The sequence below is a fragment of the Sciurus carolinensis genome, chromosome 6, assembly GCF_902686445.1.
Source record: "Sciurus carolinensis chromosome 6, mSciCar1.2, whole genome shotgun sequence".
Classification (NCBI taxonomy): Eukaryota; Metazoa; Chordata; class Mammalia; order Rodentia; family Sciuridae; genus Sciurus; species Sciurus carolinensis.
This window is the reverse complement of record NC_062218.1, coordinates 131,153,621-131,181,162: the sequence shown is the minus strand read 5'-3', so window position 1 is coordinate 131,181,162 and position 27,542 is coordinate 131,153,621. Positions and strand designations below refer to the sequence as shown.

Below are 27,542 nucleotides of genomic sequence, written 5' to 3'. Positions count from 1 at the left end.
TAACAAAGACACTTGAACTTTATCCTATAGGCCATAAAGGAAGTTGAATCTATGCCAAAGAAATGACACTGAGGCAGCTGACATAGAGGATGAATCAGAGAAGAATAGAGGCAGGGTGACAGTGAGGAGGTTGCTATAGTCACCTGGGCAAGAGATGAGGATGACTAAAACAATATAGGGAACTAATGCAGGAAAGAGGATATCATGTGCCACAAGACCTAACAACAGATTAGCTATGAGGAATGAAGAATGAAAAAGAAAAGTCTCAGACAATGCCCAGGTTTCTGTCTTGACCAGTCCAATAAGGTGGGGAAGACAGCAGGGATCATAAGATCGGGAAGATGAACGCTTCTGTGTTGGCCATTTAAGCTTCTGCTGCCTGTGAAGCATCTGAGGAAGGATTCCAGGGACCCAGAGACATTCATACCTCCTGGGGAGATAGCATCTTAGAAATGGAACTGTTTAAGCTGCTGAATCATATGAAAACTATGTTCTGCCTTGAGGATTTCTGGTTTCTCTTCAATTCAATAATTGGCAGCAGAGCACGTAGAATGGAACAAATCATTGCTTCGAGGTCATCCAGATCAGGGTGAAAATTCCTGGTTCTGCTAATATGCTTTCTGTGTGGCTGCAGATGTGTGATTTAATGTCTCTGAGACTCTGTTTCTTCATCTGTAAGTTTGAAATAAATAATAGCACATTCTTCATGGACTATAATGAGCGTCAAAAGAGATCATGGATGTAAAGTACCAAACTCTGATCATAGCTCCTGACACACAGCAGGTGTTCCATAAATGGTGCTAACTAGTAGTTAGCTATAGTGTTTTACTTGTAATCTATAAAATGTTATTCATTATTTTATTAATCCAATAAAAAGCAAACAGCTGTAATTCTGGAGTGGGGTGTCTAATGACTTGAAGGGATTTTTGAGAACTAGATATTTATTCATCTAAATTCAACAAGACTTTACTGGAATTCTCTGGGTGTGATAAATTCTGGAAATTTAGGAAGAGCCTCCAAATTTTTCCATGCTTTCCCATAGCCCCAACATACTCTCACAGACAAGAATGCATGCAAACAGTCACAATCACCCAAGGGGGGGGGGGTTCCCCCCAATCACGTAGGAGTCCTCAAGAGCTAAGTTAAACATATTCCACACTGAGCACCAGGCACATAAAGAACAGTCACACCAAGCCAGGGCCCTGGAGGCTGGGAGCCCAGTGCTGGGCATCAGTGAGTCTTGAATGAGTTTTTACACCAGGAACCAGTGTCCACCCCCGCCTCAGGCTCCCTGCCCATGCACAAGGCTGCCAGCCCATCTGTGTCCTTGAGAACATGCTGGGCTCCTGACCCAGGCAGCAGCTGGTCTACTACCTGCTGCCCCCAACCTGGCTCCAGTCCAACTCTGAGGCAGTGAGGATGCAGAGATGGAATTTGAAGCTAGGAAGGAACATGGAACTCATCCAAGGCATGGAGTGTACAATTCACTGGACCTTGAGACAGAAAGGAGCTTGATTTTGAATATGCTTGGCCTTTTGCCAGCTGCGTGGGTTGGAGCACTTTTCACTCTGAGCCTCAGTTTCTTTGTCTGTACAAAAGGAATGTTAAATGTGTTAAAATGCTATTATAAGGATTGTGTAGGATAATACACTATTGGGATTCTTGACTGGAAATGAAAGATACCCATCTAATGGCAAGTTAAGCAAAACAAACAAAAAACAATAAGGGGCTAATTATTGATTCAAAGTATTAACCAAAAATTTGAGAGCAGATCTAACTTTAGACACCTGAAAGGTGCACAGATATCATCAAAAAATTTAATTCTCTCTCCCTCTCTCTCTCTCTCTCTCTCTGTCACACGTCACACATGCGCACACACACACACACACACACACACACACACCCTTCCCTCTCTCTTTCCCTCCCCCTCTCTTTCTCAGTTCCAGTGTCCCCCAGATAGGCTTTATTTTCAGATAAACCTTCCCTTCAAAATTGCAAGATGTAGCCAGGCATGATGGTGCTTGCCTGTAATCCCAGCTACTTGGGAGACTGAGCAGGAGGATCACAAATTCAAAGCTGGCCTGAACAAATTAGTAAAATCCTGTCTCAAAATAAAAAATAAAGAGGGTTGGGGATATAACTCAGTGGGAAAGAGAGAGGAAGGAAGGGAAGAAGGAGCAAAGGGAAAGGGAGAGAGGGAGAAGGAGGAAGAGAGAAAAAAATCTTTAAGTCTAGCCAGTAGTCTTAAGACTAGCCCTCATTGACTCTGAACCACTTTAGGTTACATGTTTACTTCCTAACCAATCGCTGTGCCTAGGGAGATAGCATACTCCCACTGGCCAATGTTGGATCATGTGGACATTTCTGGAACCCTGGATTCCAATCCACTCAACTCTGAGAAAATAACAAGGACTGATAGTGGAGAAAGTAGTGTATGAAGGAAAATACATATACTGTTATAGATAAAAGAGAGAAAGGATACTGGGCATGCCAAACTAGCAGACTTCAATAAACCTATGTGTGGATAATTGTCAACAAATACTACCATCTTCATCAGCATTATCATTCTTATTATTATCATTGCCATCATCATCATCATCACAGGTGAGTAATACAAAGCACCTGTGTGTTCTCATGATCTACTGCTCCTTCTAGGTATTACATTCTCTACCTCTAGCACTTAGGTGGGGTTTACAAGAGCTTGAGGCTCCCCTCCTTATCTAGCCCCTAAAATCATCCAGCCACTGCCTCATCCTTTCTGTGTTCTGAGATGGATCTGCTCCTGATATGGTCTCTGCTCTCCCCAGAACCACGGTGAGATCAATCCCAAGCAGACCACATTTCTTAAAATGAGGAAGATGTGATTTTTCCAAGACAACTATCTTCATCTCTTCATAGCTGGAGACTCGACTATCACTCTTTGAAGACTCTGCTATGCTTCCATTGTAGACAAAAGCAGAAAATCTGGAAGAGCTCTGGCCTTGTTCTCCAAAGCTCACCATACACCGTGCCATACTTCTAATGCTGGCACTGGGACATTTTCATCACTGGAATTTATCCTTGACTCTCTATCCCAAGTCCCTATATTACTTCTTGCATTGAGTAAGTGTATTAGCAAACTTTTGACTGCAAATAGCAAAGAAGTTCACTCAAAATGTCTTTTGAAAAGTCAAAAAAACTTATTGGTTGATAGGCATTTTAAAATATCAGTAGTCAGGCTTCAGGCAAGGCTAGATCCAGCAACTCAATAACATCACTAAGGATCTGGTTTCTTTATCTCTGTTAATTCTTTCTTCTAAAGTGTAGAAGGCTGTAACCCTGATAATCCCAAGAAAACTCCAAGTAGATACCCAGGCTAATATGTCTACTTGTGTATTGTTTTAGTCATCATTCTCGTTGCTGTGACCAACATGCCTGACAAGAATAACTTAAAAGAGGAAAGGTTTTTTAGGGGCTCAGTATTTCAGAGGTCTCAATGCAAGGATGGCTGATTCCATTGCTCTGGGTCTAAGGTGAGGCAGCACAATAGAGGAAGAATTCAGAAGAGGAGAGCTACTCAGTGTTTTAACAGGGGGATCAGAAAGCAGAGAGAGAAGGAAGAGGAGAAAGGTCCATAGGGAAAATGAACCCTTCCAGGGCAGGACCCACTCACTGGCCTCCTCCAGCCATTTCCTGACCTGCCTACAGTTATGACCCAGGCCATTCAAATTAGGATGGACTGATTAGGTTACAGCTCTCACAATCCAGTCATTTCACCTCTGAATATTCCTGCAGAAACACAGGAGCTCTGGGGGGACACCTCATATCCAAACCATAACATTTGTCCAGCAGAAAAGTATAATTCTTGGTACCAGAAATTCTAGCCTAATTCTAAGATTAACTCTTATTGGACCAACTTAGACCTTATCCTTGGTTAAGAGAACTATGGTAAGATCAAACCCAAGCAAACCATGTGTCCTAAAATGGGGAAGATACGGTTTTCCATGGGAAATGTGAGGTCCTATAACCATTAAAGAAGGGAGAAATTCCTAGCCAGCAACCAAAAGATGTCCATTAGCAGATATTTTAGAGTCATGCTCAAACTGTACCAGGAGATACACTTTTGTGCAAGTCTTTGTACAAGACTTGCCCATGTTCTCTAAAATAACCTACCCCCTTTTCCCTTAAACTCTCTTTCATAATTGGGAGGTGATTAGTTGTAATTTTTCATCTCATGCCTGGATAAGTTGTGTTCTTGGATGAGCCACTAGATAAGTAGTTGTCAGAGAAGTATTGGTGTTTTTGGACTATTCTTTCCATTTTTTTCTGTAATACTGAAATTATTTCCAAATAGAAAATTTTAAATGAACCAATTCTTTGGCCTCATGGGTAAGATTCATGTCATCTTGATATTTTCCCTATCTTTGTTGGAGGGAAAATTTAAAAAGGAAGAATATACAAGACTTGGTCAGGATGTTAGGAGCATCGATCTGGAAAGAAACTTCTTAATGTGCATCAAGTAACAAATATGTTAAAGCTTCCCAAACAAAGATTAAGGAACAGAACCTCTAAAATTAAGCACCTCAAAATGGGCCAAATCTTGCATTTTCAGGATCACAACTCCTGTCTCAATTACCATACTGTTTAATATGGGATGTGGGTTTTCAAGGTGATGAAAAAGAATTGACCAGTTTTGTCCCTTTTCAAATGGGAGTGTTACGGCACTGCACCTGCATCTAGTTAAGCCTGCTTTAGATGACTTGATCCTAGATCTTGAGCCTATACCTGTTGACATAATAGATAGTATATTTTGCACATGAGAGAAGCATACATAGTTTCAGAAGTTCCTCAGTCCAGAAGTTGAACTGTAATGGTTTTTAAATACAACCCCTAAATTGGCATTCTTCCCATAAAGAGGTAGGGTATTGTTATGGTTTAGGTATGAGGAGTCACCCAAAAGCTTATGTATGAGACAATACAAGAAATTTCAGAGGTGAAATGATTGAGTGATAACAGCCTTAACCTAATCATTGCATTGATCCACTGATGGATTTACTGGGTATAACTGTAAGCAGGTACAGTGGCTGGAGGACTTAGGTCACTGGAGCTTGACTTTTGAGTTTATATTTTGTTCCCAGTAAGCAGAACTCTCTCAGCTTCCAGGTTGCTGTGTCCTGAGCTTCTTTCCTCTTCTGCCATGATGTTTTGCCTCACCTCAGGCGCAGAGCAATCCATTGAGACCTCTGAAACCATGAACATCGAATAAATTTTCCTCCTCTAAATTGTTCTTGTTGGTCTTTTGGATGGCGAAAAAAGCTAACTAAAACAGGTTTAATGTCTATTTCCTTTGAGCCAAATCTTGGAGTGAATCAGCCCCAATCAAGGATCCCCACACGGAGAAGAGACTAGCCATCCCTAAGGATCCTTGCCCAAATTGCAGATTTGTGCTCTAAATAGATGATTGTTATTTTCTCAAGTCACTAACTTTTGGAGTGATTTATTATGTAGTAAAAATAACTGGAATACCATGCACACGGTTGCAAAACACTTCAATAAGAATAATTTTGATCTCAAAGTATTAAGAAAAACCCTTGGGAAAAATTTTAAGTGCATGAATATTTTGTGCAAAATTGATCTAAACATACTATAAAACTCAAACAAATAATAAAGGGGGCAATAACACCCTTATTGGAAAAAAATACACCCTCCGAAAAATCATCACTTGATTCAATTCTTATTTGCCCTTGAAATCAGCACATAGTTCCAATTATGAATTGTGTTTTGTTAACTATGTATATCATTAATTTCATCTCATTGTTAAACTCTTGACAAAGTCCAAGTCAAATCTATTAACTTGCCTTTATGCCAACATTTTAATCCCTCTTTGAAGTCTTTCCCCATTGAGTGAAATTCTTTTTTCTGGTCCCCAATTATTCTCAGAAAACTGTATTTGTCAGGGTTCTCCAGAGAAACAGTGTGTATGTGGGGCAAGTGGAGGGAGTGTGCTTGCATGTAGATACACATACACAAGCATACACATACATATAGGTTCTGTTTTTCTGGTATATATCACACACATATATAGGTTCTGTTTCCCTGGAATATATATATTTCTTCATATATACCTATATGAAGAAATTTGTTGTAAGGTATTGACTCGCATGATTATGGTGGCTGAAAAGTCCCACAATCTGCTGCTGCAAATTGGAAACCCCAGAAAGCCAGTAGCATAGTGTCCAAAAACCTGAGAAGGGATGAGGGCAAGAGAAGAGGTGTCAGAACTTGAGCAATCAGGCAGAGTTAATGTACCCTTCCTCCACCTTTTGTTCTATTCAGGACCTCAGTGGATTGGATAAACCCACAGATATTAGAGAGAGCCATCTGCCTTACTGGATCCACAGCGCAAATGCTACTCTCTTCCAAAAACACCCTCACAGACACACTCAAATGTTTAAACAACTGTCTGAGGCCAATTGAGTTGACACATAAAATTAGTCATAACAGAAACCAGTAACCTCTTCTACATGCCAGGACCATATTGCTATACCCTTTGGCTGTAGGGTCTGCCTGCCCAAATAGTTTTGTCATTAGCACCAGAAGAGATTGTTTCCCAACCTCTCTGAATCTTCTCTCAACACAGCTTGACTGTCCATCAGTAAACGACAAGCCCTTCCTAGCACCTAAGGAGAAAGAGGATCAAGACAGCTAAAGACAGTTATCCCATGATGCATTGCTCTAACTCTCCACCCACTCAGAACTTGTCTCTGTTCATCCTTTTCCCTAGTATTGCCCTTGGTTCTCCTTTCTATTCCATATGTATACTTGGATATGTATCTTCAAATGTGTTCAAGTGTGAATGTTTGGATAAGTATTCAAGCATGGTCTTGTTTATGCATACAAGTATTTCATATGGATACTTGGATATTGACCTTCAATACATATGAATGTTGCAGAAGGAACCCACCCACGGAGCCAGAACAACTGCAGGGATCCACAACCTGGTTCTTGCAAGCTTGCAGGAAGAATTTTAAATAATTCACAGAGTAACAGCTAGGAGTTTATTAGAATGATGGCAGGTACAGACAGTCAGTACAGATCAAACAGGTTGCCTCTGGGAGGGCAACCTGAGTCAGGGGTTTTTAAGGTTTTTGAGACCTTTTGTTCTTGTTTTGTTCTCTCTGTCCCCCTTAAGAGGTTAATTACCCCTTTGTATAACAATCAGCAAATTTCCTATGTGAGGGTCCTGATGAATTAGTTACAGAATGTGGTTGTGACATCGTTTTGGTGATAACCTGGTCACAGATTAGCTGGGACATGGTCTTGAGGCAATAGTTTCCTTAAGAGCTTATAATTATCCATGGCTGGGGGAAATTGAACATTATAGTACCATTTTACAGATGCTTGTCTGCTTTGATAAGTTCCCCTTGATTTTAAGTAAGAGTTCCCTTTGTAGTTTGGGGTTTACCTGCTTTGATAAATTTTCTCATGATTCCAAGTAATAGTTTCCTTCTTTGGGGAAGTTTGGACATTGTGGTTCCCATTTCCAAATTCTTGCCTACCTGGGATATATCTCAGTAGTAAGGCAACTCTGGTTTCAATCCCCATTATCGCAAAAAAAAAAAAAGAAGGAGAAGCAGAAGAAAGTAAGAATGTATCAGAACACACAACTCAAACTGGTTTAAACAATAAAGGGAATTTATTGTCTAAGAGAATAGAAAAGGGCAGAGGTAGAGGTAGCTTCAGGTAAGGCTTGATCCAGACAGTCAAATGATTCCACCAAGAATTCCATTTCATTCCATACCTCCTCTTTCCCTTCCTTAATACTCATCTTAAAGACTTCACTCTAAATCTGAAACTCCTTTTGGTCATAGGACATCTTTCAGTATCTGCAAGTGTTACACAAGCCCATTCTCCAATGCTTCAATACCAGTCTCAGAATTGAGTCTTATTAGTTCTGGTTGGCTGACTTGGATTATGTGACTTTGACTGATCTTCATGTAATCTTTGTGGTCAAGAAGAAGTTGAGATATACCAGTTGGTCTAAGCTAATTGGGTCCACTTTCTGTGGTTAGAGTCAATACAAACCAATGCTCATGGATGAGAAATGCAAGACACTCTTAGGAAGAGGAAAATGGATGTTAGATGGCTAGAAATTGAGTCAAGACTACAAGTTCCACATAATCCTGGAGAGAAGACAAGGTAAGGTACTTAACTGTCCCCCAGGTGATAATAAGGCATGTCTGCACATCTCTCTTTAAATAGACTTTATATTTTAGAGCAGTTTTAGATTCACTGCAAAACTGAGCAGAAGGTAAGGATCTGTACCTGCTTCTCCCTTCCTCTCACACATGCACAGCCTTCCCCATTATTAATACCCCACACCAGAGGGATTTATTACATTTTATGATTCCTTTATTACATTTATTATGTTTGCTGAACCTACATTAACACATCATTACCATCAAAAGTCCATAGCTTGCATTAGGATTCATTCTTGGTATTTTATGTTCTAAGGATTTGGAAGAATGTATATAATGACATGTATCCACCATTGTTCTATCATACAGAGTAATTTTGCAGTCCTTAAAATTCTCTGTGCTTTGCCTATTCATCCCTCCCTTCTCCAACCTTTGGCAAAACCTTATCTTTTTAATGTCTCCATAGTTTTGCTTTTTCCAGAATGTCATAGAGTTGGAATCACATAGTATAAAGTCTTTTTGGATTGGCTTCTTTAACTTAATAATATGCATTTATATTCCCTCTATGTCCATTCATGTCTTGATAGTTCATTTCTTTTTTGCACTAAATAATGTTCAATTGTCTGGGTGTACCACAATTCATTTATACATTTACGTACTGAAGGACATCATGGTTGCTTCCAAGTTTTTGCAAAATTATGAATAAAACTGCTATAAACATCTGTGTTCAGGTTTTTGTGTAGATATATGTTTGTATACACACCTTTTTACAGTTTACCAAGTTCTTTTTCATCAATAACCTCCTTGGAGCCTCACTTTTCTCTGAATGGCAAATAATAGTAACTCCAATATCCAAAGGAGCAAGTCAAGGGCACCTTACTGGTCAGTAACAGAGATGGGATTTGGGTTTTGGTGGGGCTGGAGATCAAACCCAGGGCCTTATGCCTACTAGGCAAGTGCTTTACCACTGAGCCACATCCCCAGTCTCCAGAGATGGGACTTGAACTTCAAAATTTTGTATTTGTTCTTGACATTGTCTCTGACTTCATAGGAGATGAGTTTCTAGAAGGAGAGAGAGAGAGAGAGAAAGGGAGGGAGGCAGGAAGGGAGGGAGGGAGGGAGGAAGGAAGGTAGGAAGGAAGGAAGGAAGGGAAAAAATCCAAAGTTGCACCCAAGTGACAAAGCACAAACTGAGCCCAAGCTCTTGGCCCCACACTAGTGTGCAGACATGCCAAGGACAACCTGTTTTGCACTGTTCTTGGTTCTGGGCACCCTGCCCTCCATCATCTTAGTCTGGCTGATGGAATCCGCCTGCAGGCCCACAGCAGTTGTACTGTGCCATTGGGAACATTCCCTGAATGCACCCCTACCAGCTCCAGCTAGTCCTTTGCTTTCCTCCTTCCCTCTGTTCTTGGCTTTCTTCATCTAATGTTTATTGAATATCTACCAAAGCCCAGTGTCCTCACCATAGCATAGAAGCACTCTCACCTCTAGTTCTCTGACCTCTCCTCCAGCCGCTTTCTCCTCAGTCTCACCACTCCAAGTCTTCTTCACAGTCCCTCAAATATGCTGGCACTTCAGGGCCTTGGCAGTACCTGTTCCCTACAAACATGGTTCATTCCCTCACTTCCTTCAAGTTTCTGCTTAAATATCGCCCTACAAATGAGGTCTTCTCTGACTCCTCAGAAAAAAAATCAGCCTCGTTTCTCCATTTCTGTTTTAATTTTTCCGTAGTAATTATCAGAAATGTCTGACACATTTATGTGCTTATTGTATATCTCCCTGCCTTCACAAGAGGGTAAGCACCTCGAAACGGAGGTCTTTGTCTGTTTTGTTTATCAATCATTTCTACGTATCTGGAACTTTACATGGCATATAGTAGGTGCTCAATAAATATCTGTTGAAATAATGAATGTTGTCAGCTAGATATACTCTCTTGCCTTTATGGTTTTCCAGACATGAGTAAGATCAGTTTAAGTGGCCCCCACCATCAGGAAGTACATATTAAACTCTCCCAGGGCTCTCCTGAAGTCCCTCCTATGCTTAAGGTATTCTTCTCCCTCCTTCATGACAATGATGGGGTGAGATGACACCCAGAACCCTACTAACTCCAAAGAAACCCTTTCTCCTCTCTTTGACTTCCACCCTTTCCACCCACGAGGCCAGTCAAATGTGTTTCAAAATCAATTAGTGAGGTAGGAGACAAATTTTTTAGAAGTGGGGACCTTGGAGAATGGGATCCCACACCCCAGATTAAAACCCCAGGCTAACGCTTGTTTGTGTTATTGTTGTTGTTGCTTTGGTTTTGAGTGCCTGAGTGGAGGGCCCCGCTCACACTTGGATGCCCTTGCATTCTGTTGCTGTCCCAGGCTTCCTTGACCACCCTAATAGTCAACCCCAAAGAGTTGTTTTCAACCCAAGCAATTCTTTTGTTTTAAGGAAGAAGTATAGGACAAACTCAGGTTAACAAATACATTAAACCATCCCATTATAGGAATAAGAAATTAAAATTGTACAGTTGAACCAGAAAAAAGAGAACAATCAAGAGGGACTCGCCAATAAAAGGCTAGTTCACCAAAACTGTATAAAACCCCTAGACAGGGGCTGGAGTTGTGGGTTGGTGGCAGAGCCCTTGCCTGGCATGTGTGAGGCCCTGGGTTTGATTCTCAGTACCATATATAAATAAATAAAACAAAAGATCCATTGACAACTAAAATAATAAAATAAAATAATAAAAAAAAAACCTAGACAGAGAGTTACAGATGTGGAACCCCACCCATGCTGTGGGAGCTTTTCTTGCTTGTTTTTAATAAAGCTGCTACTAAATTCTCACCTTGTGTTTTCTGCATACTTCATTCTTCAGGTGTGTTAGACAAGGACCCTCCAGTGCTCACATGACCCTGTGTTACATTAGTATGTACTTCCTGGGTGGCACCTCACTTTGTCTGAGGGTACTTGGTGTCTATATTTTACTTTTGATCTGAGACTTCAGCTAACACTGAAATCAAACTGGTCCCCTAACCTACACTGCTACACAAACATCGTATCACTGAATGTTCACAAGGATTCTATAATGCATATGTCCTTATCTCCATTTCACAGATAGGGAAACTGAGGTTTAGAGGTTTCTTCCCCTCTGGTCTTTGAAATTGGAAAAATTCTTATGAAGTATTATTTCTCATTTGCCCCAGAGCAATATAGGTATTGCTGTCCTCAACCCCTGGAGATGCCATCCCTAACAGTAAGTCAGGATCCGATTGCTGTTTTCACTGTAGTGCTCTGCCTTTCACTCAGGTATTAGAAAATTCCAGACTCCCGGCCAGGCAGAGACCAGAGAAGCTGTGGACCCTGGTCAGCTGGACTCTTGTCCGCCACTGCAATAAGCAGCTTGGTGGGGAGATAAACGGATGTGATTATTGGCCTCGAATGAGATTTAGGGATTATCTTTGGATTTTCTCTATCCTTGTGGTGGACACAATAGAGAGGGAAGAGGCTGTGGTTTCAGAACCCAGAGGGGGAACTAAACACTTGTGTTGTACCAAAGCTTGAGAGTCAGATGGAACTGGGCTTGAATCCAAGCTCTGTGACCTTGGCCAAGTCACTTCTCTGAATGACTGTAATTTCCCCTGCACATGCAAGTAGAGACTTGCTGACTCATGTCTGTTCTTTAAAATCAGAAGAGGATCACTCTCCAAAGTTCTGGTTTGAAGAATCTTACATACAACCATAAAGCTCTATATTAATTACCTCTGAGCATTTTATCTTTTACTGCATCTCCTCAATAACATCTTGAAATAGCAAGCTGAATTTCTATACACAACAAAAACAGCAACAATAACAGCAGCCAACAGTTACTGAGCTCTTTTCATATGGAAGCACATTACAGGCACATTACCACTTACTTCTCTCAATAATTCTGAGAATTATAGACTCTATTTTATTCTCATTTTGCATATGAGGAAACTTAGTTTCAGGTATTTGCCTGATGTCACAAAGTTAGCAAAGGGTAAGACCAGGCCTAAAACTCGAGTCTAATTTACCCATAGTCAATACTTAAACCCTTTCCTAAGTACCTCAATTACATATGCAAGATTTCTATAACATATTCTGACATGGATTTGAACTGGCTTCCAGAGACTAATCTTCATGCAATCCAAATGAATTACTTTTGTGGGCACTTATACTTTTCTCTGAGTCCCTGCTTCTTCATTCATAAATTTGAGGTCATAACACTTTCCTCCAAATGGTTGAGGATTGGGTGAAGTATATAAAACGTGTTCAAGGATTTCAATTTTTCCTTCTTCCTCCTCAAAAATTAATATAAATTACCTTGAGAGCATCAATAAAACATAGGAAAATAAGTCAGGTGCCAATGATGATGTTGGCAGTTGTCTAACTAACTACTAAGCATATCACAATGCTACAATTTTGGAGAAGCTGTGCATTGCACTGACCGTAGAGTTAATTGATATGGAGAAGGCATCGTTCTTCCTAATTCAACACATGCATTGAGCCACTTTTCCCAACACTGCAGGTGCTATGATTTAAACATGTCCCCCAAAACTTAGGTGTTGGAAACTTAACCCCCAATGCAGCAATGCTGGGAGTTGAGGCTGTGAGGTCTCCACCTTGAGGAATTGATTAGTTTTATTTTAAAAGGGAGAACAGGTTCACTCTCTTCTGCTTTTCTGCTATATGAGGATACAGTGCTTGTCCCCTTTTGTCCTCCACTTTTTGTCACATGAGGATGCAGCAAAAGGCCCTCATCAGACACCAACTCACTGATCTTGGGCTTCCCAGCCTCACAACAGTGAGAAAATAAATTTATTTTCTTTTATAAATTACCCAGTTTCAGGTATTGTAGCAGCTCAAAACAGACTAAGACAGTGTGTTCAGAGATAAGCACAATAGACATGCTCCTTGCTCTCGTAGAGATTGCATTCTAGTGAAAGAAACAGAAAATAAGCAATAAAAAAGTAAACAAGACATTTCAAAGAGCAAGTGTTATCAAAAATAAAAGAAGGTAACCATGCAGTATAAGATGGGGTGAGAAGAAGCTATTTTAGGGAATGTGGGCAAATTATCCTTCTCTGAGAAAAAGTCATTTATACCAAGGTCTGAATATTGAGAATACTCATCCTTGAAAAGAGCTGTGACCCAGAGCCGAGGATGAGAAGTATATATTCAAGGAATAAAAAGAAATCTATGGCTGACACAGAGTGAGTAACACTGATACAAGTCAGCCCTCTATAAGTTAGCCATTAGCAGGGTCTATGTGGATCTCCCAGGGGTGCAGAGAGACAGAAGGTAGATTTAGTTCTTAAGCCAAGACTGAATTTCATCAGCATAGTGATCACTAGCATAGAAATAAACAATGGCACATAATGCCATTGCCACAAAATAGAGACCATCAGGACCACAATCCAGGAGTCAAAAGACATCAAATACATATAACAGAGGAAGTCCTGCCTTGGCTGGGTGTTGGCCACCTACATGCCAATATGCTTTTCTGTATGTGGGAGAGGAAAGTGTTATAATAATTCAGCAATCATTTCGGAAAGCTAAACCCAGCCTCCTCCCCAGAGTGCTCAGAGGTAAAGAGCAGTGAATTTTTACTTTCTAGAGTCAGCAGCCCAAAGAGTTGTACACTCATGAATTAAGTGATGCTTCTCATCCCTTCTCTTACTTGAATTATTATAGCTGCCTCTATAGACTCCTTGCGTTTAGTTTCTTCTACTTCTACAAACAGTCATTGAACACTTTCACTGGACCAAGTTTTCTACAAGGTGTTGTGGAACAATAAGAATGAACCCACAGGTATGGTGCCCTCTCAGAGCTTCAGACATATATCACTCCAGAGTGATATTTCTAGTGTCAGCAGAAAGCACTCTGCAAATTGTAAAGGATCGATCCAATGTTGTTACTGTAGAGATGATCAAGGTGGTGACGACAGTCGTTAAAGCAGAGCTTTTGCTTTTCAGTGGCTATCTGCTGTCTATGAGATAAAGGCATGGTAGCAGAGTCCAAGCCAATTCCAGTCTAACTTCCCATCCTCTAACACTACACCAGTTTTGTGTTCCATCTGCATCAAATCTCTAATGGTCCCTTAATTTCACACCACAAGGCCCTTGAATGTTCTGTTTCCTCTATTTGAAATATTCTCCCCCTTTGATCTACCTGCAGAACCCCACTAGATCCTTCAAGGTCCAGTTTCAGCTTCTGAAACCCTTCCCCACAGCTTGTGTTTATCCCTACCTCCCTTTGTCTGGCAGTATCAGTGGGGAGACCGGAACCAATCCCCCATAGATATTGAGAAATGACTAAACAATAATTTCAGAGAGTAATAAACACTAAAAAAAAAGAAAAAGAAAAAGAAATGATGTTACAGAATAATTGGAGTAAAAAGCATTAGGTAGATGGTCAGAGAGGGCTTTTTTGAGGAAGCGAATTTGAGCTAAAATTCAAATGCCAAGATTTGGCCATGTGAGTCATGGTAATGAGGACCTTAAGCTAGGAAAATAGCAAATAATTTTTTTTTTTTATTTTAAAAGAAACTTGGTATAAAACAGAGGTCATCATAGAGGAAGTCTCTGACTCAGAGAAGAGTTGTTGGTGATAAAGCAGGAATGCTGTCATGTGGGGCCTTGAAGGTGTGGTAAAAATATAGAAACCAAATGAGCAAACACCTGAAGAAAAGGAAGTTACTTTGAGCCTTGCCTGTGTACATTCCTTCAGCAGATTTAATAGCACATCTATGGTGTGTCACTCGTCATGTTAGAGATGGAGATAAAGTGAAAAGTAAAATATAGAGCCAGTTCTTATGAGCTGGGTAGTTGAGGATATAGACGAATATATAATTATCATACAATGTGATGGGAAACCTAATAGAAGGATGTAAAGGCTGAGGGAGGGCAAGACGAGGGAGTGAGAATGCAAACACTTTACAGATTAAACGTAAGGGGAAAGAGCATTGCAGCCAAAGGGAACAAACAGCAGGTGCTAAGGCACTGGGACAAGCCTGTTGAGAAGGAATGGTCCTCAGTCATTCGGGGAACACGGGAACAAAGATGGAAAGGAGGTACTGGGTCTTGCTGGCGAAGGACTTTAAAAACGCTATATCTTTAGAAAGACCTCTCGGGGCAGGGTTGGTGACAGGGATAAGGTTCTAGAGGCAGTTGGTCTAGTGAGTGGAGCCTGCAACAGAACAGGTAGGTAAAATAAAATCTACGTTTGGTTTTTGGTCACAGAAATTGAGACAGGGAGAGAGAGAGAGAGCTCCAAGGCAGGGTACCCTAGTGAGGGACCCCCTAAAGTCTCCAAACTTCAAGACAGAACTGCATGTATTGGGAACTCCCCATGTCTTCCTCCTGGTTTCACTGCCACCTCTGCTGGCGCCCTCTCTCGTCCCCGCCGCCAGCCCCCGCCTCTTTTCTCAGGAAGCTTGGGTCTCCCTGGGAGCGGGTCAGCCCTTGGGGGAGTCCTCTCGGCTCTGTGCCCTGCAGCTCGGCTGGCTTTCGGGGTGGACAGAGAGGGGCGCGGCGCCCCCCGCGCACACATGTGCTAACCCAGGCAGGAGGGAGAGCCTTGGCGGAGGAGTCAAGGAAGAGGGGAGGGAGAGGTGCGCCAGAATCTCGGTCCCGGGCGCCCTGGTCGGCCGCGGAGAAGCTGCAGCCTCCAACAGGTTCGTAGAACGCGCGCTCGCTCCCTGCTGCTGAGCCGCCACCTCCTCCGCCGGAGCAGGTTCGCTGGAGAGACCCTAGCAGAGGCCCCGCGCTGCCGAGCTCCCCGAAGGCGGCTTCCTCCAGCCTCTCCCTCTCTCGGCAGCTCTCAGCCGCCGCCGGCTCTTCCGGGGCGAGGCGGAGGGCGCTACGGCTCCTTCTCTGTTCCGCAGCACCTCCGGGGCCAGCTGCCGCGCCGGGCCGGGCCCTCTTCCCGGGTCAGCCCTGCACAGGTGGACCCGGGCCGTCCGGCGGGCTCCTCTCCTCTTCCTGTCCCGGTTCAGTACCACGGCCGCCGAGGACAGTGCCTCGCCCCCGCCGGCTCCACTCCCCGCGTCAGCACCGCCGCGGCGGACAGCCTCTGCCAAGCCGCCAGCATCCTGGCGAGCGACGAACAAAGCCCAGGGGCAGGGGCCTCCGGAGTTCCGTGCGGGTGGGCGGCCGCATCGATTGGGATCGCTTCTCCCAGAGTTGTGTCAGGGGCAAGCTGGAAAGGGGGGCCTAGTCACAACCGCGCGTCTCTGGCTTGGGTCTGCAGTTGGCCAAGGCCTGGCAGTGCAATGGCGGGTCTCGGCTAGAAGTCGGAAAGAGGGCAGAAGGGGAGTTGGGCATAGGAGGGTCTTGGGCTCCGGTTGGGCGAGCTGGGCCTAGTCTGAGTTGGCAAGAAGGAATGCGCAGCCCCCTCTTTCCTCAGACCTCCACCCTAGCTCAGAACCATGGACTTCAGAGACTAACCCAGATGCCCGTGGCTGGCAGCTGCAATCACTGACTCTGGCCGTCCGCGGAACATCCCTAGAAAGTGTGAGGCTGAGTTTCCGTGGGGGAGGGGGCCGAGAAACCGCCAGGAAGCCGCACGAAAGAACGGGGCAGCTGCAGGCTCCCCCTCCCTCTTGCCCAGTGTTCCACCCCCACCTCCAGAGAAATCCCAGCCCGCAAGGAAGGGAGAGGGGAGGAGGCGACCCGGGCTGCAGGTTGTGATCGCGGCTCAGCTCTGGGAGACTGCAATTAGCAAGAAAAAAGGTTGAGAGAGTATGAGAAGCTGGGAGGTTCCCAAACAGGGAAGCCAGCTTCGCGACAGGAAACCAAACCTGGAAGAGAAACCTTTTCTCTGGGAGCTGAAGCTGGGAGGGCCTTCGGATCACGTGATCCTCTAGATCTCTGATACTCTCCCCGGGAGACTGGGCCTTGGGGGCAGAGGTGATTCACCAAGGTCACTCGGCAATTTGGTAGCAAAATTGGGCCTAAAACCCAAGTTCCTTAATTCGTGGGACTGTTGTATAATGTGGAGAAGTCTTATAAAATCCCAGATGCAAGAGTGGTTTCCATTCTGAGTCCAATCTCAGCTCTGTCACTTACTAGCATATGACCTTGGGAAAGGAACCTACTAACACCATCTTCAGCTATTAAAGGGGAATGATAAGATTAATAGTACCCACTTATGGTGAGGATTTAATGAAAAAGCTACGTAATGAGTTTAGTATCTGTCATATAGTAAATGCTAAAAAATGGATACTGTTATTCCTTCTGTAAACATGTGCTGAGTACCTATCATGTGCTAAACACTGGCCATGTACTGGTGGGATGAAGTGTCCTAAGGATGTCACAAAACAGCAAGAAAGCAAGAAAGAAAACACAGTTTCAGTGTGCTGTAATAAGTATGGAGACTAGTAAACAAGGCTGTGAGATTTTGGAAGCAGGAGTGTTGAACTGGCTGGGAGAAAGAGGAAAAGGACCTCAGACAGATAAAGCTGTGTGTAAAGGCCACCAGGATGATGTCACCATGCCTGAAGGTCCTCAGGATGGGCACTGTGAATGAGAGTAGAGAGGCTGAAGCCAGTTTCTAAAGGGCCTTTTATTATGGAATATTTCATACCTATTTTGAAAAATACAAAACTCCTGTAATAAAATCCTACATGCCTATCATACAGCCTTAACGGTGGGCCAATCTTGTTTCATCTGTACCAGACCACTCTCATCACACACATCAACATCCACTCTCTCTCCTCTCTCTCTCTCTCTCTCTCTCTCTCTCTCTCTCTCTCTCTCTCTCTCTCTCTCTCTTTCTCTCTCTCTCTCTCTCTCTCTCTCTCTCTCTCTCACACACACACACACACACACACACACACACACACCTATTTTGAAGCAAACCTAAAATGTTGTACAATAGGTCACATCTTTTCATGAGGAAAGATTTTAACATCAGTAACAACTTTTTACCATTCAGGCGCTGTACCACCTTGGAAGTCACTGACTCAAATCATGACCTTCTCTTCTCTATCTGTCCTGAACATTCCTGTCCTTAACAGAAAGATAGGACACACTTCGGTGATAAGCCACATGCTTCAGAAGAAACTGTTTTAGGAAAAGATAAGTGTGGGGGGAGGCATCCACCTTCAACAGGTGTTCCTAAGACTTATTTAACTCCACTGCCTACACTGGGACCATAGGCCAGCAACTATTTGAAAGACAGACCAAACAGACAAATTGAGCCCCAAAAAGAAAAAGTGTTTCCCTTTTAAAATAATCTGAATCAGGGACTCATGAGGATAGAAGTCTTATGATTATGGAAATCACTGATTTAGAAATTATCAAGCCACATTTTATAGATGAGAAAGACAAGGGTCAGGAATGGGAAAGAATTTAGGGAAAGTTCCTCAGTGCTGAGATCAGAGCCAAGATCTTTGAACTCATAATTTGGAGTTCTTTTCAGTTCACCAGATTCAGCCTTAGAGTTTCTGGGCACATAAATATGGAATAGCATATTCTTCACCAGCTCATAGAGGCTGCAGGAAGAAGAAGAAAGCAAGAAATTTATTCCTGGTTCTCAAGAGGATGGTCATGTTTGCCAGGTGGTCTTTGGGACCCTTTCATAAATTGCTCCTCCACATACTTTTGAAGTAAGTTGATCATGCTGGCTATCTCTGGCTGCTATGCTAATCTCCTGACTGGCCTCAAGGGCTCTGCAATCAGATACCCAGACCTAATTTCTGTGGATTTTTTCCAGTCAACCAGATGCATGGGAAGTCCTTCCTTTCTCCATTAGCCCTGAATTTGGCTGCACATCCCTCTGGACTACAGACCACAGCTCCTTTGATGTGTTAAATGAGTAATGTTTGGCCCAGGCCCTAGCAGGACTCAGAGCTCTTGTGCCTTTTTGGAGCATAATGTCTCTCCAGTTACTGATGCAGTGTGACAGCTATGATGGGTTTATCTGCCCCAATCAGGCTCAAGGGCTCTGACTACACAAGTCAGCATTTTCATTTTTCAGGGAAGCCCTTCCTTGTCCTAAAAAATGGGGAAGATAAGATCTCACAAGTTCCCCCAAGTCTTCAGTGGGCAAATAAGAACACATGAAAGGAGTTCTTAACATCCTCAGTGAAGGAATGTCAACAGAGAATAGCCAATGAAATTGTTCTCTTCCTGGGAAGATGATTCAGGCAAGATAAAGGAAAGTGATCAAGACCATGAACTTGAGTTTGTGAAATTATCCCAGCTATTAGCCTGGGATGAGACCAATTTAGAGGTATTATATTACTTCCACCTAGTTGGATTGCAATATGTAGAATCCCAAAGGAACTTGATGAGTCTGTATTCATCCTTCAAGACACTTATTCATTGAGTGGCTATTCTGTGTCAGACACTGTTCCAGGTGCTAGTACGTAGCAGAACAAGACACCTCAGATCCCTGCTCTCCTGGGGCTTGTAGACTCACAGTAGACACCAGCATTAATAACAATTAAAAAGTAAATGTGGAAACATAAATGGATAGATAGATAGGAACAACCTGTCCAAAGTGGTGACTTGGAACTGATGTCCAAATAACAAGGACTTGGTATGTGAGACTGTGGAAAAGAACACTCCATGCAGAGGAATTAGCTCTGGCAAGATCCTAATGTGAGGCCAGGCTGCTTGGGCCAGTGTGGCTTGAGCAAGTGAGCAAGTAGTGGAGTGGCAGCAGATGAGGGCAGAAAGAGGACAGGATTAGGAACACAGAGCCTTCTAGGCCTATTCAGAATTTAGGATTTTTTTCAAAATACAGTGAATGGTTGCCAGATGGTTTTAAGCAGGAAAGTGATTAAAAATTGGTTGTGTTTTTAAATATACTTAAGGTTGCTGCATGGAGAATGGATGATATGAGGATGCTGGGCTGGGCACAGGGGAGGCAGGGAGAGTGAGACACTGCTTCCTCTGCCTTGAGGTGCTTAGCATTCAACCAAGGAGACAATATACAAACAAGAACAGCAGCACCCTGTCAGGAGGGACGCCTGGGGTACGCAGCACAGTTGAGGAGAATCAATTCAGCATGGGGGCATCAGAGAAGGCTTCAAGGAATTAGGCAATGGATGTTGAGTTGTACCTGGAAAATGAGAGTTAGTAGGACTGGCACACAGGTGATCAGAGAGGCAGCAACAATGGCAGTGCAGTGTGTGGCCCAGGAGCCAGTTGGCCTGAATTCAAACCCAGCTCTGCCCATTGAATAGTTTGGGAAGTTATTTACCTCTGTGTACCTCCATGTCCTCATCCTTAAAACAGGGATGATGAGAATCCAAATCCTTATTTCAAGGGGTTTCTGTGGGGTTAAACAAGTTAATGTTGGTGAAGAACTCAGACGGTTCTAGCACTCAGAAAGTGCCACATGAGTACTGCTAAATTAAAATGTGGCAAAATGGGGGTGGGAGAACAGGAAGCACATGCTGAGGAATGTCAGCTGGAGCCCAACTTACAGGAGCATGGAATCCCAGGACAGGGAACTCCATCTTGCTCAGAAAGCAATGAGGGATCATCAGAAACATTTAAGCAGGGATGTTAAGAGTGGAGAGTAAGAGAAAATCCAGGCCAAGAGAAGGAAGGGTACTTACTCAAAGCTACATAGTCAATTTCAGACAGGATTCTGTTATCTGTCTCCCCTGTTGATCCAATATCTGTAGGAAGGCAAAGGCACTATATATTTTGTTCTGCCATTGCATCCTCAGTGTCCACGATATTCTTGGTAAACATTTGAGGAGTACATTGCCAAATTAGTAACTAAATAGAACAGGAAACATCAGAAGCCTTGAAAGGTCAATGCATTTGGAAGAATGGAGAAGCCACACACAGGAACTAGATCAAACATCTAGAGTTGTTGTGTTGGAATCTGAAGTCCCTCCAAACACCAGGTTTTCTAGTGACAAAAGACACCCACTGCCCACACTTCCCCTGCCACCTGCCCTAATCCTCAAGAAGCATTGCCGCATAAGGTTCAGAAGTTAATCTTGGTAAAGTGCCTGGAAGATGAAATCCGTTCCCCAGACATTCCGTATGGTAATTGCCAATGCAGAGAAAAATCTATCCCTATGTTTGCAAGAGGCAGGTCTTTGTGTTTCACGGCCATTAGAATTCCTGTCTCTGACTCCTTGGGAAACTGTGATGGCCAAGCAGGCAAGTAGGGTCTTGCAGTTCAAGCAGCAGATGGCAAGAGGATCTGTTCCAACTCTCATTGCTGAATGCCTATTCAGAGCAGGGCATGGGCCCAGGCGCTTTTCCAATAGGAGAGAACCCCAGCCCAGGCACTTCCTAACTGGGAAATCTTAAGCAAGTCCCATCATTTTTCTGAGCTTCAAGTTCATCATTGGTAAAATGGGGATAATACTGCCAGGCCTCACTGAGTCATTTTGTTTAGTGACAGGATATGTGCAAACAGGCCTTCAATTCTGTCAGTTATCCTGAGGGGTTGGTATTATCTCTCTTCCCACTTGTGGAAACTGAAGCCCAGGGATTAGTTCACTGAGTTATCAATACTCACTGAGTACCTATGTTGGATCAATATCTGTTTTAGGTGCTGGAAAGAATAAGACACACAAGGTCCATATCTTCACAGAGCTCAAGTTCTAGTGGGAGGAGAGAAAACAGCATGTGAACACATGAAATAATGTTACCAAGTCCTATAAATGCTAGGAGGGAAACAAAAGAGGGGGATATGGGTAGGAGGATGGGGGTTATTTATTTTATTTTTTAAATTTTTTTTAGTTGTCAATAGACCTTTATTTTGTTTATTTTATTTATTTATTTATATGTGGTGCTGAGGATCAAACCCAGGGGCTTCACACATGCCAGGTAAGCACTGTACCATGGAGCCACAACCCCAGCCCTGGATGTGGGTTATTTAAATAATATCCAGAAAAGACTTTGAGGGAGAAGTATTGAAACCGAAGTCTCATGAGAGGAACCTGGCCATGGATAAGCATCCATGCAGAGGAAGCAGAAAGTACAGATGAAAGAGCCCAACAAGGTCTCAGGATAGAAACAAAGTGGGGGGGGGGGGCGTGGATGAGGAGGACAGGAGAGTTGGATGGGGCCTTGAAGGCTATGTGGAACATATTTGTAAGACCGAGGGGTGGTGCAATCTAAATTGTGGTGAAGTCACACTCTCAGCCACGCAGGCAGTTAAGGGGCTGGATGGAGGGAAGCCTAGGCCAGAGTGATCCCCTGAATCTTCCCTCAGGCCCAGAGGTCCCAGTGCCATCTCTAGTGCAGGTCAGCCAAAGGGCAGGCCAAGAGATGCATCTGCAGGATTCACCTGCTGGGAAATAAATCCTTTAGCTGGAGGACTGCCGGTGGGCACTGCAGTGCCGCGCAGGCAGCATCCTAATAGATGAGGCTGGAAGGGGAGGGGAAGACAAAGGGCCAGACAAGAACTGGCGGTAAGAGAGCCATACTCCTCCCATGCAAAATTTAAGGAGGTTCTTAAAAACTCAACTGTCAGGATAAATAATATTCTATGCAGTTTGTAATTCTAGTGGGGAGGTACTAGGGATTTAACCCATGAGCACTTTACCACTGAACCACATCTCCAGCCCTTTTTATTTTTTATTTCGAGAGAGGGTCCCTCTAAGTTGTTTAAGGCCTTACTAAGTTGCTGAAGTTGGCCTCAACTTGCTATCCTGCCTCAGCCTCCTGAGTCACTGGGATTACAGGTGGGAGCCACCACGCCCAGCCACAATTTTTAATTTTAATTTTTTTTTTTTTTTTTTGGTGACACTGGGGATCTCACCCAAGGGCATTTTACCACTGAGCTACATTCCAAGCCTTTTTATTTCTTATTTTGAGACAGGGTCTCACTAAGTTGCCAGAGCTGGCCTCCAACTTCCAATCACCTGCCTCAGCCTCCTCCCAAGTTGCTGGAATTACAGATGTGTGCCACCACACCTGTCTGCAATCTTTTAAAAGAAAATTAATGCAAAAATCCTATGGTGACTAAAATATCAAAAATTCTAATAAAGAATTAGAACACAAAAGAACTGGGATTAGGGTAAAACAAGTAGGGAAAGTCATACATGAGCAAGATCTAGTCCTGGTCCTGGGAGTTTACTCAGGGGCAGGGACACTGCCTAGGTCAAGCCCTGTTCCCATCCAGCATTGGGATCTAGTCTGCTCATGATAAACTGAGAGTAAGACGTAGTTCCTACTAGGGGGCCTGACCACTACCTGCCTCCTCTGTAGAGACAGAAACCCAAAACAAGGACCACACAGCAAGAAGGTGATGCAGTGGCTGTAACCCAGGACTCTGCAATGTTGAGTTGATCTGGATTCATGGCAGCCCTTGTAGATGCAGAACCCTGAGAAAGGTGTATCACCTCTCAGGCCTCAACTTCTTCATCTGTGAACCCAGGGCTGATAAAACCTAATCCCCTAGGATTCAAAAAAATAATGTCTGAAGTCCTCTAACACCTGGCAACTTGAAGTGTGGTCCACTAAACAAAAGCATCAGCATCCCCCTTGAGTTGATTAGAAATGCAGAATCTCAGCTGTATCTCAGCTGAATAAGAATCTGCATTTTAACCAGAGCCCCAGGTGATTGGCATACACATTAAATCTGAGATGCTGGTCGATTCTTGGCACAAAAGAGATGCTCATTAAATGTTAGTGCTGCTTTCCTACCCACTGGGCCCTCAGTTAGATCTTGACTCCAGGCAAGAGGAAAAACTCAAGATGGAGAGAAGAGCTCCTGGATAGACACCTCATTAAATCTTAAATACTCAATTTCTAAAGCCAGGGAACCTGACTAAGCTCTTTGTACATTTCTCCATATGGGTCCTCCATTTTGTTCATCTGTATAATGGGAATAATAATAATGGGTAACTCATATATTTGTTGGGAAGATAAACTTAGAGGATATTAGGAAAACATCAGAATGTTTGGCATGTAGTAAGTGTTCAATAAACACTTGTTGCTGATGGTGGTAGCTCAAGAAATTGTGACTGAGTACAGCTCATGTGATGAAATAGAAGAGATAACATTTGTATATCTCTTTGCTATTTATAAATCAATTTAGTTTATACTATTTCAACTGACTATAATAACCCTTTGGGTAAGAAAGCATGAGATATACCCGTTTTACAGAAAAAAAAAATCTAGACTCAGGGATAAAGTGAATTGTCTAAGTTAACCAGAATTTGCATTCCTGGAGTCTGACACTAAAATCTGTGTTAGTAATGGAGCATCCAACCAGGAAAAAGACCAGCCATGGATTAAGACAATGTCAGGCTCTAGAGATAGTATTGTCCAACCTTCTTATTTTATAGAAGGGAAACTGAGGCCTGTGTTTAAGGTCACTCAGACAGAATATCAGCCATGAGATCAGAGCCCAGCTCCCAAGACTTCCAGTCCAGAACACTTCCCAGGATCTAGACCCACCTTTTTCATCTCAGTGGTCAGTTCCCCGGGCAGGTCTAGTAGTCAGGAGGTATCCCAGCTCCACCTTCCCTTCCAACCCAATCAGAGGAGAGTGAAGAAGGTGGTGTTGCCAAGGTGAGGACTGAGAGGTTGCTAGGACACCATTTGCGAGTAGTCAGGTGGGTTCTGGGCCTTGGGCCTGGGCCTGGAGCTAGAGATGTGGCAGGGACCAGAATCTACCACAGTGATTTTCTTGGCGGTCAGAAGAGGAGGACCTCTAACACCCCTGGGTGGGTCAGCCAGTGGGAAGACTGACTTTCATTGCTAGACTTGGTCCATGAGGCCAAGTTCCCTTCTTCATCAACTCCACACCTCATCAGGCACCAAGTCCTGCTTCCTACTCCTCCCATCTTTGCCACCCTGGAGCCACTGCCTTAACACGTCTCCCTGTCTGTGGTCTGACTAACAGATCCCAGGTCCCCACCTTCACACTCCATTCTCATCCCCACATCCTCTGTACTCCCAGAAGGAGTTCTCCAGAGGCATAAAGTGAGCCTATCTCAGCCCTTCTCAGGACCCTCATCAAACAGGCCCTGACGACTGTCAGTCTCATCTTTCACCCTAAGGCTCCAGTTGGACTATCTTCCTCCAAGTTCCCTGAGTGGAACACACTCTAAGCCATGCCTTTGTAGATGCTGTGCCTTCTGCCTGGAAACCCTCCCCGCCTCATGGTCTGCTTGGCCTCCTCTATGCCTCCGCCACAAGCCTGCCTTCTCAACCCTCCCTGCTGCTCCTAGCAAAGTGAAGCTCTATGCAAATCTGCATTAGAGCGGAAGTCACACTGCATACTACTCACTATTTTCCTGTTTGTGTCCCTCTTAGGTTGTGGACTTTTTTACCTCTTGCTCCTGGAATAAGACAGGAGACCTGGGTTACAATCATGCAAGATCAAGTCCTCACTGAGCCTCCTTGCCGTCCTCTGTGAGATAGGAACTATAACATTGACCTTGCCAAGCTAATGGGAATGTTCAAGATAGTGGTTGATACCCTGAAAATGGGCCCTCACCTGCACAGTGAGAACAACTGGTACATGAAGGGGTTCTATAAAATAAAGCCCTACTCAAGTATAATTGTTCTGGGAGTTAACACTTTTTGATTCCCAAAAGGCTCTAGACCTAAGTCAGACCAGTGTCCTCTCTGCCCATCTGTCATCTATTCAACAAAAGCTTACTAAGCACCTACTTTGTGCCAGGCAATACCTGCTATGTGTCAGCAATGTGTTAGCTGTTTTGGACTCAGCAGTAGGGCATCACTTAATTGCATATGTTTATGTGTTTTTCTTTCCTTGCCATCTTAAATGTCAGATGCTTGACCCTGCATACATGTGGCCCTGCCCAAGGACAGGGAAGCTGCCATTTTCTCTGAGATGCCCATTCCCTAGGTGGAGAGCAGGCTCCATCCCACAAACAAGCCCTCCTTGGCTCCCTGCCCCAGCACATCACAAAACAATAACTCTGCCCAATTTCTAATCCAGTTGTGAATTTTAAATTCAACTATTGTCAGCTCCCTGAGAGCAGGAGTCATGCTTGCTGTTTCCACTGCTGTGTCACTAGCACTTAGAAATGACCTGGTACACTCAGACACTTAGTAACTCATTCCTTTACTCAGCAGATACTTAACAAGTCCTGCAAAGACACAGGTTCTGGTGAGCAGCTGGTCCCTGCATCAGGGAATCCTATTCTGGCAGTGGGATTGAGGAATTTGGGGTTGTGAGGGAGTGCCATATGGGTCAATTATGGGATAGTGCCATAGAGAAAGTTAGGCAAGGTTACACAGTTGAGATCCAGTCGTCAGATTGCTATTATCCAAGTGGTCCAGAAGACTGCTGGTAAAATAAGGGACTTAGAGCCAGGCATCTCTGTTAGAACTCCTCCTTTGCCCCATACTACATCCATGATCTGGAAGGTCTTTGTTCTTTTGAACTTCAGGTCCAACTCCCATATGTGATATTTGCTCCCATAGGGCCACTGTGAATAGGACTATTACAGTTACTGAAAAGAAGATAAAATAGAGGAGGAAGTTACAGGTGATACGCAGGGGAGTTTAGCAAACACTGCAGGCCCTTCAGTGGCCCAGACCTTAGTGCTTGGCCAAGAGAGGCCCCAGATGCAAAATAGAGCAGGGGCTGGGGTGCAAAGAGGGAGGATTGTAGGTTCAGGTCCAAGTTCCACACTTACCTCTATGTGACCTTGACCAGATTATCTTCCCCTCTCCACACCTGTATTTCCAATCTGGAACTGGAAATGAAACATTGACCTAATGTGTGAAAGAAAAATCTAACAAGCATGTCAAGTAATGCTTAGTCAACAAATGCTTACTGGTTGCCTACATTCTGCCAGGACTTGGGCAAGGTCTGGAAACAGTCGTGAAACAGCTATCCCTTGCTTCATAAGGAATGCTTGGTGCCCTCTTAAATAAAACAGAGGAGGATAATTAAAATTTGAGGGGCTGCAATGTAATAGGTATCTTCAGAGACATGGTTGTATTTAACAATAAGAACCAAAACTTACACAGTACTTAATGTAGGAAGTTGGTACCTTTCGAAGCCCCATTTTGCTGGGTGTGGTGGCACACATGTGTCATCCTGGCAACTCCAGAGGCTGAGGCAGAAAGTCAGAAGCTAGTCTAGACAACTTAGCAAGACCCTGTCTCAAAATAAGAAGTGAAAAGTATTGGGGATCTGGTAGAGTGCCCCTCAGTTCAATCCTTAGTACCACACACACAAAGAAAAAAAAAGAGAGAGAAACAGAGAAGCAGCAGCTCCATTTTACAGATGAGGAAACTGAGGCTCAGAGAGATATAATAGATGTCCCCAGAACCAGAAATGAAAACTAAATATGACTGACAGTGAAGCATATCCACTGACATTGATTAGAAATCATGTTATGAAACAGTATGTTTATACCATAAAACTGTGTAACCAGCATATAATCCA

General features: G+C 43.5%; 1 protein-coding gene across 3 annotated transcripts in view; it reads left to right on the top strand.

The window, feature by feature from the left end:
• Nucleotides 1-15,200: 15,200 nt before the first annotated feature.
• Cplx2 (complexin 2) overlaps nt 15,201-27,542 on the top strand; it is a 90,157-nt gene continuing 77,815 nt past the window's right edge. The window contains exon 1 of one of the 3 annotated variants that reach the window (XM_047556913.1): nt 15,201-15,255. The gene's annotated coding sequence lies outside the window, so the exon portion shown is untranslated. Of the gene's footprint in view, nt 15,256-15,345; nt 15,386-15,625; nt 15,859-27,542 lie in introns of those variants that run through there. The other 2 variants (XM_047556915.1, XM_047556911.1) reach the window with 2 other exon arrangements.